Genomic DNA, 15,616 nt, shown 5'->3' with positions numbered 1-15,616 from the left:
CCCCGATTCAATAGATGAATTTATTATATTTGTGAGCGGTTCAGCAATTTGCAAAGCTATGCTCTTCACCAATTTTGTTGAGATGCAGTCAACTCCTACTGAATTTGAATTCTTCAAATTTTTTATAATTTGTACAGTTTCTTGATTACAAACCGGGTTAAAGTAAAAGGAATTATTAAAATTCAAATTGCACTTGGTACATGGTTCAATATGATCAATTCCAAAACGATTGTCTATTGCAAGTTTGGCAGTTTTTGAAAAATGTTCGGAAAAACTATCAGCAACCATTTTTTCATCATAAATAATTTCACTACCGATTTTAAATTCAATATGTTTTCGATAAATCTCTATATTCTAATTCTAAGTGTTCATCTGTGAAATTATTTTTGACCCAGTGCAAATTTTTCAGAGTTTCCCCCATTTCTATCGTTTCCTTAGTTATCCAATATTTTTTATTGTTAGTTCTTCCATTTTCATTTCTTTTTACAAGTGGGCAATATAGAGATTGAGCGCATAGGTAAACATTTCGAGAAAGCTTCTATACATTTCATTAATGTCAACAAGGGTATTCAAAAAGGGAAAGTAGTCCTCTGTTAAATGATTTCGTAAGTTTTATATGTTATCTTCTCCCACGTCCCGGAAAATTGATTGGTGGCTTTGCCTTATGCATAATTTCATTTTTATATTCAAATTAAGGCCATAGTGATCGGCCAAATTCAGATCATGATTACTTTCGTCATAGTTTTCACTGGGCAAATTAGTGAAAAAGTAGTCAATTTTTGTGCTTATTGTCTTTCTGTTAATGTTTTTGAATACCCTTGTTGGCTGGGTATTATTTGTACATAGATTGTAAGATTGCATGAGATCTAAAAAAAAAATTTTTGTCAATCATATGTCATGTATTATAATTTGATATATTCTAATAATAACTTTTTGAATACTTTCAAGGAATTTACATGTTTTATTTCATCAGGTAACTTATTGAAACTATCTAGACCTTTAAAGAACAATGAATTCATTCCACTCTCATAGTTTGTTTGGGATATATAAAATGTATTAAATGTTCTTGTGTTATATGAATAAATGTCACTATTTCGAACTAAATATCTGCTAAGATAGGCTGGTTGTCTCCCACTCGTAATTTTGAAAATAAAAATCATGCTGAAATAATACAGTATTTTATGTACCGGCTGCCACTGTAGAGTATTCAACATAGATTCAATAGGGGTATACTGGTTGCATCTCAAAATGATTCTCATACCTCGATTTAGTAGTTTCTGCAACTGTCCTATTTGATTTTGGTTGGCACAGTGTGGCACAGTAGTCAAAGTGTGGCCTTATTATGCAGTTGTAGCATGTTAGTCTTGCAAAGGTTGATAAAGATTTTGAAATTCTAGAGAAAAAATACATTTTCTTACATATCTTTCTAATGGTATATTCGGCATGCTTATTCAAATTCAATTGATGGTCTATAATGAATCCTAGGTACTTAATTTCATTTAAAATTGTGAGTTGATTATTGAATATGCTGATATTAACGTCATTAGTATCAATCTTTCTTTGATTCAAATTTGTTGTAGCAATCATTGCCTTAGATTTATTGATATTCAATTTGAGTTTATTCACTTGTAGATATAATTCAATGTTCTTTAAAGATATATTGATATTTTGTACAGCTTCTTTTAAATCACAGTTTTCCGTATATGCAAGGGTATCATCAGCAAATAAATTAATATGGTGTGAACCAGGTACATACTTGATATCATTTATATAAATAATGAATAGCAGTGATCGCAAAACACTGCCTTGTGGTACACCTATGTCATTCATAATTTGATCTGACATTACATTACAAATTTTAGTCCTTTGACTTCTTTGCTCAAGATAACTATCTAACCAGTTTAAAGCTTTTCCATTTACACCATAATACTTCAGTTTATTGATTAAAGTTTTCCTATTAATTGTTTCAAAGGCACGCTTGAAATCTAGGAATATATAGCAACAATATATTGTTTCTTATCAATACTTTTTTTCCACTCTGTGACTGTTAGTTGTAACGCTGTTTCGCATGAGTGATTTTTATGAAAACCTGACTGATTTTCGATGAATAATTTATTTCATTAAAGTATGTAACTAGTTGTTCATATACTGCCAGTTCCAGTACTTTTTCAAGCGTTGGAAGACTGTTTATTGGACGAAAATTACTTGCATCACTTGTATTATTTATTTTTGGAATTGAAGTCACTGTACTAACTTTGTACTGGTTTGGAAACAATCCCGTGTACAAGGAAGTATTTATAAAGTTTAATATTATATGCCCAGACACATCGAAAGTTTCTTTTAAGAATTTACTATTTATAATTTCACTTTTATTTACTTTATCAAGAGAAAAAATTATTATTATTATGTTTATTTTTTTCAATTGATTCAACCTACTGTTTATGGGTTCATAGTTATAGTCATAGTAACTGTATTTGTTGAAAAAATTTATGGTATTTTTGTATTAACATTTTCTCTGAATGAATGAAAGATATAATTTCAAATCTGCAAGTATGTTCCAATAATTGAAAATATATTGCGGCAGTTGTATCGCCAACAGCATATGCAGGAATAACTTCAGTGAAGAATCTTGCACTGACACCTGTCGAATATAATCCAACCCTTAGTGGTATTAGCCAGTGCAGTAGATGTTTTCTGATGTGTTCTAGGGCAATTACCGAATTCCTATTATTACTGCATCTCATATTACTGGCTTCATTCAAAGAAGTATTTTTGGAGAGACTATTGTTTCGGGAAAAACTCTTTTGGCATTCAACTTTTGGCTTACTACAAAAAATATTTCAAATAAGAACCAAAAATCAACAAAATCATTAGTGAATTTCCTCGTCACATTTCATGAATTCAGTTCACTATCGCTACAAGCATAACCGAACCACTCAGAAACATTGTAGATACCCAGCAAGTTCTATGAAAATAATCTGAACTTCATGCTGATTATTTCCCCCAATGTATGAAAACGAATCAGTTGAATTATATGCAACGTTTAACCAAATAAAATGTACATAAATGGATACTCCTATTCCACGTAAATCTTAAGATTTAGATTTTGAAAATACGTTTTGATTTTGAAACGACTACATTGATAGTCAAAGTTAACTTATGTGATATTTGTTAAAGATTAGAGGATTGGCCTACAAAGTGCTTTGTTGAAAACTTCTCTAGGAAGTGTTAATAACTTTGGTGCCTCGAATGAATTATGTATGAGCAAGTATGAAGCAGATCAGTTTTGTTTTCACAATCTATAAAGAGCAGCCCGAGGGATGTTAAACAAGGCGAAGAAAATGAAGTGTGTTTGGCTTGAAACAAGCCTCAAGAGCTTAGAATAGAAAACCTGATGAGGTTTTCACACGATTTGGATACAAAAGATCTTTTTTGGAACCATATAAGTACTACAGAATTATTGGCAAGAGTATCATAATTATAGCAGTTTTTGTTGACGATTGTATCATTTTCTCAAATGACAAACAGAAAAAGCAATGATTGAAAGAAATAATGCAAAGATTTGGGAGAAGCCAAGTTCTGTTTGGGAGCGAGAAAATAAAAGAACATTATATCAGAGATATCCTAAAAAATTGCTATGGTCGACTGTAAACCAGTAAAAACTCCTATGGACCACAATCAGGGCCGTCGCCATGGGGGGATGGGGGGAGCCTCCCCCCGGCCGGGAGAAGGTTGGGATTTCCCAACATGCATAACTTGGAGATCCCATACTTTGAAATTCTGAGTTGTTTGAAAACTACAAAAAAGTTTAATTTCTCCCAAGTAAGAGAACAGTCCTGAACAGTCCACAAATTTTGAAGTGACAATTTCACAAAATTCCCAACTTTTCGCTGTTTTTTCGACTTGGAAAAGTTGGGAAATTTCGGGCCGTGAAAATAAAAAAAATAATAGTAGAAAACAAGCACAATATTATTTAAGTATTGTTTCCTTTCAGTTGTATTGAATATTCCTATACATGGTGGATATGGTGAAAGATACCAAGGACCTTGGTCCAAAGTAGAATAATTTCCATTATTATTTTTATAATTACCAAAATTTATTTTTGTTTGTGCATACCCTAACGGGCATAAGCATTCAGCCAATCTTTGGATAGCTAAATAAGAAAATTATTATATTAGAGTAGTAACTGATCCCTCGGTTTTCATTTTTTCGAAAGTTGGTAAATTTTGCTGGTGGGGTTGGGAAAATTTGGATTCCCTCTCCCCTTGGTATTTCTTTTCGCTACGGCCCTGACTACAATCAAAAATTGATACGTCCAGAAGAAGTTGATCAGGAGGAATTGAAACGATTTCCTTATCGGTGTATGGATCATTAATGTACCTAGCAGCATCCACAAGACCAGATATTGCACACATGGTCATTGTTCTGAGTCAGTTTAACAATTTTTACACTGAGGAACATTGGAAAGCAGCAAAAAGAGTACAAAGGTACCAGCATATACAAATGTTCAGTTTTCTCAAAAACTGGAGAAGGAGTAACAGGATTCGTTGATTTTGAATGGGTAAACGACGAATCGGATCGCAGATCATACACAGGATACATGTTTGAATATGGTAGAGCAGCCATATCATGGGAATCAAGGAAACAGAGGACTGTAGCAGTTTCCAGCTCTGAAGCAGAGTGTATGGGGTTTACTGAAGCTGCTAAAGAGGCCACACATCTCAGAAATCTTCATTCAGAGATAACGGGAAGAAAAGAAACGATTATTTTATTCAACGACAAGGAGCACAAAAATTATCCAGAAATTCTGTTTATCACAAAAGGACTAAGCATATTGATAGAAAGCACCACTTTATACGGGATTGCACGGGAAGCACATATATATATATATATATATATATATATATATATATATATATATATATATATATATATATATATATATATATTTGTTCATTGCATATTGGTGAGCCCGGTATATGAACGGGGCGTTGGTCCACCCAGCACTTCCCGAATATATTTAGGTATATACTTTTCGGAATACTCTTCAGTGGTATGATTTTATTAATAGGCCCATCAGAGGGGTAGATTTTTTCTGAAAATAAAAATTTTACATATCCTTTAAACCTTTGTCAGCCCCATGCTGTTGGTCAGCCCATAGTTATACAAATCGCTATATGAAGAGCATCTTGGTCAGCCCTACAATGCTGCCACATCGAAGGGCTGACCAGGAACGCGATCCATTTCAGTGTATCATTGGATTTCATCGTGAGGGTATCAAGTGTTTTTAAAATCCTGGCAAATCCAGTTTTTCAGAGGTAAACTATGTGTTAGTTTACCGGAAAAAATATATTAGGAAAAGAAAAAGATGCCGTTACTATTGATTATTTATGTTTCATATAGTTTCTGTATTATGTATGATTGATTACTTGTTTATTTTGTGGTAATTCATGATCACTTTATTGAAATGAATAAAAACACTTTTGTCTAAGTACCACTAGTTGATTTTATGTATACGACCAGTTTCGGGTTTGACCCCGCATTATTAAGTATTTTTTCAATACTTCAAATCAAATCAAAAATCTTTATTTCCGTAGACCTAGGGACGGCATGGAAAAAGTCACATAACTCAGTACAATTACAATGAGGTCACAATCATAAAACAACATAATTATATGATATATTACATAACATTCAGACCATAAAAGGGGTACAAAAATTAAAATTTAAAATTCCAAATCAGACTGAAAAAATTCATCAAGCAAATAAAATACCTTTTCACATAATACTTTCCGAACTTTTTGTTTAGAGAGCTTTACATTAGTTATTTTTTAATGGATATTGGGAGCTTGTTGTACAGTTTTTTTGACATGATATGAGGTCCATTAGTCACCTTGGCTAACTTATGACTAGGAATTAAAATGTTATAGTTTTTTCTCAGGATGAAGCCCGAAAGAAGACATGTATCATCTCTGTTCTAAAACTTGGAGCAATTTGATTTAACGTAGATTACGCAATTAAAAATATACATGCAAGTAACAGTTAATATATTCAACTTTGCAAATAGTGGTTTACAGGAATCGAGTTTTTTTTAAAACAAATTGTTCTATTTTTTTCTGGAAAATTAATAAGACACTGATTCTATTGCAGTTGCCAAAACAAATAATACAGTAATTGAGGGCAGAGTAAATATATGCATAATAGTAACTTTTAAGAATTTCAATAGACACAAAATTACGCAGATTCCATATAACGAAACAATGTGTCGCTAATTTCTTCAGTATGAAATCAACATGATGATTCCAATTGAGTTGGGAATCAATAAAAACTCCTAAGAATTTTTTATAGTTTACCTGTTCAATATTTTTAATCTCAGACCTAACCAATACACTACAATCAGTTTCCTGAATTGTAAAAAAAATGGTGTTGGTTTTAAGATTATTTAGAATCAAGCCATTCTTAGAACAATAATTTTGCTTTTTGAATACAGCATCATTTGCTCTTACTGACAATGTTTCACATTTCGAACCACTGACAGTAAAAGATGTGTCATCAGCAAATTGGATGATTAATTTTTGAAAGGTCATTAACAAATAAAATAAATAGTGTAGGCCCCAAAACACTACCTTGGGGCACACCTGTAACAACGTTTCGAAATTCAGAGAAAAATGACCCAGTCTGAAGCCTAACTTTAACAACCTGTGTACGACCAGTTGAATAGGTTTCAATCCATTTCAGACTTGGACCACGAACGCCCATGCCAAACAGTTCATCAAGAAGAAGACCATGATGACTGATATCAAACGCTCGTGTCAAGTCGAAAAGAACACTAAGTGATTTTTCATCGTTGTCGAAGTTTGATAATACATGATTATGTAGAGAAAGGATGGCATCCTGGGTTGACAAGCCCACTTGAAACCCATATTGGTTGTCAGATACGATATTGTATTTATTTAAAAAGGACACAAGTTTTGATATGATTCTTCAAATATTTTCGAAAATGGAGATAGTAAAGCAATACCTCTGTAGTTCGACATTACATGCTTATCGCTTTTTTTATAGACTGGGACGACCATTGCTTGCTTGAGTCGGGAAGGAAAAATACCTTCAGAGAAAGATAAATTGATTAGATAAATCAGAGGTTCCATTATTTTCAAAGCAGCCTTCATTAAAACATTGCCTGGCAATTCATCAACCCCACTGGAATTTTTCGAACATGCGAATTTAATTATTTCCACGAGTTCAGTTTCATCTATTGGATAGAGGAAAAGACTCTCAGTTTTTACACAACGATTTTCAATGCCACCAGGTGCAGTATTTTTTACTAATGACTCCACTGAATCGACAAAATAACTACTAAATGCTTGAGATATACCGGGACCATCGTCAACAAGTACACCATCGCCAATGTCTTAGATGAATCGTTTATAATAGTATTTTTCCTGATGATAGACCAGGCAGCTTCAGATTATGTTGAGCTTTGGGGAATTGATTATTAAAGTATTGACTTTTTGAGAGCACAATTTTTTGTCTATGATTTTTTAAGAGTTGCTTATATTGACCCAATAAATGTACATTGGTTTGGCTCTTGTTCAAATTATAAATACCTATCTCTGAGTAATATACCTTCTTCAACGATATCCTTAGTAATCCATGGTTTGTGTCTACTTGAATTTTGATTTTGTTCAATTTTTTGAAACTGTTTAGGAAAGGATATATCAAAAGCTTGAAGAAAAACATCATGAAAATGGGAAAATTTAGTATCGAAGTCAAATTCAGTGAAGTATAGAAAATTGCACTTTTCATCCGATAATAAATTTATGAAATGGAGTTTATTATGATCATTAAAATTTCTCTTCAAAAAATAAAGGTATATATCAGCGGCGACGAAATTTATAGGTAAGGTAATACTTGGTATTGGGGTCAAACCCGAAAACGGTCACATAAATAAAATCAAATATAGGTAATTAGACAAAAGTGTTTTTATTCATTTCATTAAAGTTTCAGTATTCCTACGAAATCTGCAATTGTTTGACACGCGTTAACTATTTTGGCGCGAAACTGTTTGAGAACCGTTAAGATCTTTGCAATGGTCCTAATGCTATTTTGTTAATTGGCTTGCCAATATTTTGGTATACTTAGAGAATAATTATAGAATATATAGGTATATGACGATTACAAATAAATATCATAGAATCTACTTAATTTTAAGTAATTCACTGTTTTCCAATTCCTAACTCAAATGAAATATTATTTTCCTGTGTTTCCATTTTAGTTCCAAATTAGGTATATCGATTTGATGTGAATGTGTGTAGAAAGTAGCAAGTATTAGAATAAATATGATACTTCACGGAAGCTCATCATTTTTTTTTTATCAAATAGACGTTACAGTTTGTTCAGGACTGTTGTATTAAATATTCATTATGCATGTATTTCTTCAAGCATTACGATATCCATTTATCACTAGTGAATAATGAAATCATTACAGAAAAGCAAGTGGGCAAGTTCGTTGAATATGTCAATTCCATCCACCCGTCAATAAAATTTACCACTGAGAGGAAGGTAAATAATTCATTAAATTACCTTGACTCAACCATTACAAAAAATAACAATGAACATGAATTTGCAATTTTCCACAAACCATCTTACACGGACATTATCATACATAATTCCTCTACGCACTCTTACCAGCATAAAGTTGCTGCATTCAATAATATTCTTCATAGACTATTGAATAATTTCCAGAGAGAGCTGAGTTTAATCAAACAAAAACTACAAAACCAAGCCATGGACCATATCTACCCAAATTCAAGATGCGATAACGTCAGTTATGAGACATTGTCATTTTTGGCTGAACCAACTAATAATATTTTTTTAAGAAAGACTGCGTAAACTTAGCTCACAGAAATAGTAATAGTCCGGATAATAGTGTAAGTACATTTATTAAAAACAATAAAGACAAAACTTCGGTATCGGATAGATCAGGAGTATATCAGCTGAGTTGTGGCTCTTGCCCAAAACTGTATAATGGCCAAACAGGGAGATTATTTTCCAAAGAATTAAAAGCTTAGATGTAATTTTGTGAATAGAAAGACCAATTTCACATTTGCAAACCACCTTTTAGCAGAAGTACATGAGTTCAGTCATGAATATGACATGTTATATTTAGAAAAGAAGAGTTTGAAATTCAATCTTCTAAAATGTCAAGCAATCAATAGATTCAAGAATTCGGGTAACTAACTAAATGATCAATTAGAATTGAATAACCGTTACTGAATATTTTTCGAATGTGGGGACTGGGACATAAGCTCAGGTCATTTAATTCATTACAAACTTAAGTACTTGAAATGTAGGTACTTTAAATTTTAAAATTAGGGATACCAAGCATTAAATTTGTAAAATATAGTAGATAAAGATACGCCCGAAGAAGCCATTGCATGGCGAAACACGTGTCGCGTTTTTATAAAACTGTTTAGTGGAACATTTTTGGCTGTGAGTTTTAGAAAGTATTTTGAAGTGTTTTGTGTGAGAAACTTTGCCAAAAATCCGACAGATATAATTCAACGCGACAAAAGTTGTTTTCTGTTAGGAACTTAACAATAGAAATAATTGTTGTATACATTTTTGTGAGAGATTGTATCAATTAATCTAAAAAGTTGTTCACTTATACTTCAAGGTCCTTCTTCACAGTAAATTAGAAATCAACCCTGAAAAATCATTGTTGAATTCCTGATAAAATCACTTATCCAATAGATGGCATATATGGGGTTATTTTGTTTGATATTTTGAAGAGGAGTGTGTATACGCATCTTAACGATACCTTATATTATTTCACAAAAATTAGGTGTTTCGGGAAATTTACATTACTGTCTTATTTATGGAGATATTGAACGTCGCTCCTTTTGAAAAAAAATCCCTATATGCAATCAATTATTTATATTTTGAGCTGTTTTGGAATCATCCGTATCTGTGAGTATAGGTTGGAAATGAGTCAAATCACTTTTCAGTATCGTCCTTCCATTTTTTATTTTTATCGTTCATTTTTGGATCCATTTTCAACCCGTTTTGAAAACAATAAAACCTTCTCAAAAACAAACTTGGTCTAAGGAGCAAAACGAAATATAGTCAAAAAGTTTTTCGCTCCGAAAAAAAAAGAAGTGCTAGAATTGAATTAGTTCTTGTTTGTATCTAAAATATGAGGAAAAGAAATATTCATCATTATTAAAAAATAGAAACTGGGCTGCAATCAAAGAATACGTTTACTGTTGTTATAGAAAGAAGAAATAATATTAATAATTTTCATTTGATATTTTTTTACCCATGTTGTAGTTTCATTTCATCAGAAATTATGTTATTTTTTCATACTACGTGTTTATTAGTTTACCGAACAATTTTTGTCAGCAGTTCTCAAATTGAAGAATAATACTCCATTCAAATAAATGTTTATTCAACCTGATCAAATTTTTTCTGTGCTGAAATATTCCAAGTCTTTTTTATTTTGATTGAAATGTCTGCTGCAGGTTATAATCGATGATGATATGACGTATTCAACGTCATGAACAGTCAACATAATAAAAAAACATTGGTTTAATCTCCACTTCATTATGTTCAACCTGAACAACATCATACCTCCAAAAACTGAAAGGGAGTTTTCGAAAAAACTATTGTTAAGAAAAAGAGAATTGAAACTTATCACTAATATCTGTTTCACAAATTATATCTTACTTTATGCTAGTCACTCAGAATTTCGTTTCGTCATAGAAAACATACTTAGTGCGATTTTTACCTAATTTTTGAACTAAATTATATATCGGAAATCCGTAGTGCTGCTGCGGATTTTTATATAGAATTTATTGAAACTGTAGACATTCTGGATATTCACTATTCATTTCTCAATAAATTCATTACCAGATCATTCATCACATTTTAGATTTTTCGTTTGTGAAAAAAATGTCATTTTTCATCTACTCATTTCTACTCAGTCACACTTCGATTATTTTTGTGCAGTCAAGTTTTCAAATCTACAATTTCAAAGTCAAATCCGAAGTTTCCTGCTTAATGTCTAAAATTGATTTACACAACGCGATTTCTGTTGAGGCGTCCATGCCAAATAATTAGAATTTGAAAATCTACATTTGAAAATACAAACAGGAAACGGTTTAAAATATGTTTGTCGCACCCCTACGAACGACAACCCTCAGAACTTGTACTAGCTATAGATTAACGAGGTCTTACATTTTAACGTGTGATTCCGAACACTATATTGATATTTTCAACTTATAACATATTCAAATTTTTGTATCTAAGATAGTGCAGAGGTTAAAATTGCTTCGACAAGCTAAATGGAATACGCACTGTTAGTAATTATATTATTATTATCCTAACTAGAACGGAAACAGTACATTTCCGTACTCGACACCGTTATCCGAAAAAGCTGATTTCGGGTAAGTAGTCGAATGTGGGAAAGTATGAGTTCAGATCAAGCATTTTTCTACAAGTGAATATTTTACGAAGCTCTGATAAAACTTTTATATGCGAAACAATTCCTGATCTAAATTGCTTGTATAGATATAGGGTGATGCACGCACACGAACGCTTGTACAAAAAACATACAAAACAGGAACTTTTTCATAAAATTCTACATCTCTCAAAAAATTTTCCATTTCTATTATCGAATTTCTGCACCACGACAATCTAGTTAGAATCATGAAATGCAAGTGCAGCGTTGCCCGATTGTGGGCTGACCAACATGCTATCCATTGAAAGTATTCGTATAAACCTGGGCTCACAAAGACACTATTCACATCAGGTGTATACAATTACACAGCCACGCCTCCTGGCGAAGTTTTGTGAAAGTAGGTGGTGTATCAGCTATGTGTATATGGTGTAATGGTCGGCCCAACCTAAAATTTGCTAAACGTCATTTCACATGATAACATGTCCAAAAAACACTATATACAGTGGGAAACGTTGGTGAGCCCGAAACCGGGACGACCGACGTTTCCGAGGGCTGACCAGAGTTCACATCGTATATTCTACGGGCTGACAAATGACCGTTTACATATATATATATATATATATATATATATATATATATATATATATATATATATATATATATATATATATATATTCATATCCAAAAACCTTATTAAACAAGATATTGTTTAACACGTCCCCAAATGAAATAGATCATAACGTTCGTCTTTCAATCTCTTCAAGTCAGGACAATGATATCAATAATAATAATAATGAAATTCAGATAAATAATTATCTTTTTACTTCCTTACCATATACCAGTGAAATTACACCAAAACTCAAAAATATTGATAACATACAAATTGCACACAAACCTATTTTAACAATTAATTCCCTTTTTTCAAACTTAAAAGATAAAATCCCAAAAAAATTTCAATCTCAAGTGGTTTATAGTATCCCTTGTACAAGTTGCAGTGCTGAATACATTGGTCAGACTGCCAGATTATTAAAAGACAGAATTTCTGCACACAAAAGTGACTGTAGACTTCATCCAGAAAGGTGTGCCCTTAGTGAACATGTTTACAATAATGGACATGTAATGGACTTTAACTCAGTAAAAATTTTGACCAAAGAGAGGAATGTTTCTAAAAGATTATTCCTTGAAATGACTTACATTTCGCAATCACAAAATTGTCTGAATAAAAAAACAGACTTACAACATTTAGGTGAAATATATTCCTATTTACTTTTTATAGACAAAAATTGGAATTCCTTCAAAGACAACTCATTTGACATTACTTAAATTCATTTATCAACTTATTAACAAAAATTATACAACAAAACTCTTTCTTCTGGAGGCAACTGTAACTCTTTGATTAATTGCACCAGCGGCAAATGCCAAGTCTACTTCTTCTTCAAAATTTAATAAATTGACAAGTGATGTGTTTCTAACCTAAGATCACCACGTTCTTTCTCAAATTAAAAAAAAACATTTTATGAATATTCCTCATTTAACTTTTATATTTGTAGCTTTCACTTACTTCATATGTCTTGTAATTTTACAGTTGTTATGTGTTTTTATCATGATCACAACTTTCATATTTTAATTTTAACTCAACTCACATGCGACCAATCTCACTAACATTGTAAGTATCCGTCTGTTAACTTAGTTCTGTATTAATTCAAAATCTATCATCTTAGCTCCCTGATGATGACAATAACCATTGTCGAAATATTGGAAATATAATGTTATAAGAGTACACTTGCGCTTCGCTGCTATCCCAAATAACTCCAAGGAATTGTTTATATATATATATATATATATATATATATATATATATATATATATATATATATATATATATATATATGTTACTCCCATCCATAAATGTACGTTCGATAGTGTACATTTCCAAGTAAAGTCCACTTCTGGATGAACATTTTTGGATATTTAAATCAAAGTCCACAAAAGTACGTCCATTGGATATCCATTTTGAATCCATGGATGTTTGAATCTGTTTTGGATATAAAATGGACGTCCGTTGGACGTCCCGTGCTATGTGGGTGTCTCTTGCATATGATAGGTTCCATACGTATGATACGTATTTAAAATGAGTTTTTACCAGAGAGCAATAAAGACTTTATAAATGAAGTCAGAGGTGCGCATTTTGGGAAGCCAAGCATTTTGAAAGACTTCATTAACAGTGACTGACGTGGGGCTGAAACGAAAGTGAGTTGTCTAGAAGAAAACTCAACTTATTTTAGTTTCATAATTTTTTGAGTGAGACTTGATTTATAGATTGAGAAAATGTCATAGGAATATATTCACGGCTAAAAATCATGGAATGATATTTACATGTGTATTAAGTTCCATACTAGTAAAAAGAAACACCTAGTAAAAAGTTGTTTCAGTCCGCTCTATAATATAGAATTCAACAGAGATAAGGAAAGACGACAATATATTCATCTAGGACAGAGGTGTCCAAACTTTGAAGCCTTCGGGCCATAATTATTTTTTCAGTTTGTTCCAAGGACCAATTTCTGCCCTTAACTATATTTCTAGACTAGGATAGTCGCAAAGTGCATAACCTAAGCAAACTTACGCTTTTTTTGCATTTCAATCATAATTGTGTATTGTGACACTTAACGACATCTAGTGGCGAGTAGTGGTACTATGTACTATCTTTTTCAGCTACCCGCTAGGTGGCATTAGGCGTAATTAAATATTTAGAATTACCGCGTTGGTTCGAGAAAGTTCTGGTTTTAGCTAGTGTATTCCGATCACCTCGAGATGGCAGTAATAATTGCATATAAAAAGGCTAGCGGCGCAACTGCGAGTTAGTCTGCGTAGGAAAGCCGTCAATAAAAGTATTTTGATTTGACTTATTGTTTTTATGTGTGATTTGTTAGTAAGGAAAAGAAGCGAAAAATCGACAGTGAATACAGAACGTTCCAAGAAAAATGGAACTTTCAGTATTTTGTGATTGAGTTCAGTAATAAGGCACTATGTTTAATTTGTAATGAAACCATAGCTGTTCTCAAAGACTATAACATTAAACGACACTTTGAATCGAAACATCTTCAAAGTTATTCCAAGTATACAGGAAGTTTGCGGAAGGAAAAATTTGAAGCTTTGAAACGCGGACTCAAATTGCAGCAATCTTTGTTTACCAAAGCGAATACTGAACAAGAGTCTGCAACTCGCGCCAGCTTTCGTGTGGCTCTTGAAATCGGAAAACGTGGCAAACCATTCACCGATGGAGAAATGATAAAGAATGCTTGATTGCAGTAGCCGAAGAAATATGCCAAGAAAAGGTAAATTTATTTAAAAGTGTCAGTTTGTCAGCAAACATCGTGGCTCGGAGGGTGCAAGACATCGCAGAAAATGTATCAAAAATGTCTGACAAAAATGGACATCATGAGTGGTTTTCTCTAGCATTGGATGAGTCAACGGATGTGTCAGATACTGCTCAGGTGTTGATTTTTATTCGCGGAGTAGATAAAAGCTATGAAGTGTATGAAGAACTTCTTGATATTGATAGTATTCACGGCACGACAACTGGGGCAGATATTTTTAAGGGGGTTGAAAATGCCATTAATAAAGAGAACCTTCGATGGAGAAATTTGAAATCTATAACAACTGATGGAGGCAAAAATATGTATGGTAAAAATAAATGAGTGGTTGCACTTGTGTCAAAGGCTGTAGAAAATGATGGTGGATCAAAACCATTAGTCTTACATTATATCATTCATCAACAATCCTTGTGCGGAAAATGTTTGGATATGTTTGAAGTTCTAAAACCAGTCATATCAGTTGTTAACTTCATCAGATCCACTGGGCTGAATCACCGACAATTCCGCGAGTTTATTCAACAGATTGGAGAAAATGATTTACCATATCATACTGCCGTACTCTGGCTTGGTTGCGGAAAAGTCCTTAAGCGCTTTTTTGAACTTCGAGCAGAGATCGAAATTTTTTTAAATGAGAAGCAGCGCTCTTTTGCCGATTTAGAAAATAGTGAATGGATGTGGAAGTTAGCCTTCTATGTCGATTTGACAAATCATATGAATGAACTGAATTTGAGATTGCAAAGAGAAAATCAGCTTCTCCCTGATTTATACACCAATATCAAATCCT

At 32.5% G+C, this 15,616-nt stretch overlaps 2 long non-coding RNA genes across 2 annotated transcripts; both read left to right on the top strand.

Moving 5' to 3' along the window:
• Positions 1 to 6,567: 6,567 nt before the first annotated feature.
• On the top strand, positions 6,568 to 7,512 carry LOC141482996 (uncharacterized). The gene is made up of 2 exons (XR_012465841.1): positions 6,568 to 7,009; positions 7,063 to 7,512. It is a non-coding gene; the product is annotated as an uncharacterized lncRNA (long non-coding RNA).
• Positions 7,513 to 12,352: 4,840 nt separating this feature from the next.
• LOC141482994 (uncharacterized) lies at positions 12,353 to 13,238 on the top strand. Its single transcript, XR_012465840.1, has 2 exons — positions 12,353 to 13,124; positions 13,180 to 13,238. It is a non-coding gene; the product is annotated as an uncharacterized lncRNA (long non-coding RNA).
• Positions 13,239 to 15,616: the final 2,378 nt, after the last annotated feature.

This window comes from Leptinotarsa decemlineata, unplaced genomic scaffold (genome assembly GCF_025532065.1).
Source record: "Leptinotarsa decemlineata unplaced genomic scaffold, Ldec_3_MD MMD2_tig00002159_RagTag_RagTag, whole genome shotgun sequence".
Classification (NCBI taxonomy): domain Eukaryota; kingdom Metazoa; phylum Arthropoda; class Insecta; order Coleoptera; family Chrysomelidae; genus Leptinotarsa; species Leptinotarsa decemlineata.
This window is presented reverse-complemented; position numbering and strand designations above follow the sequence as displayed.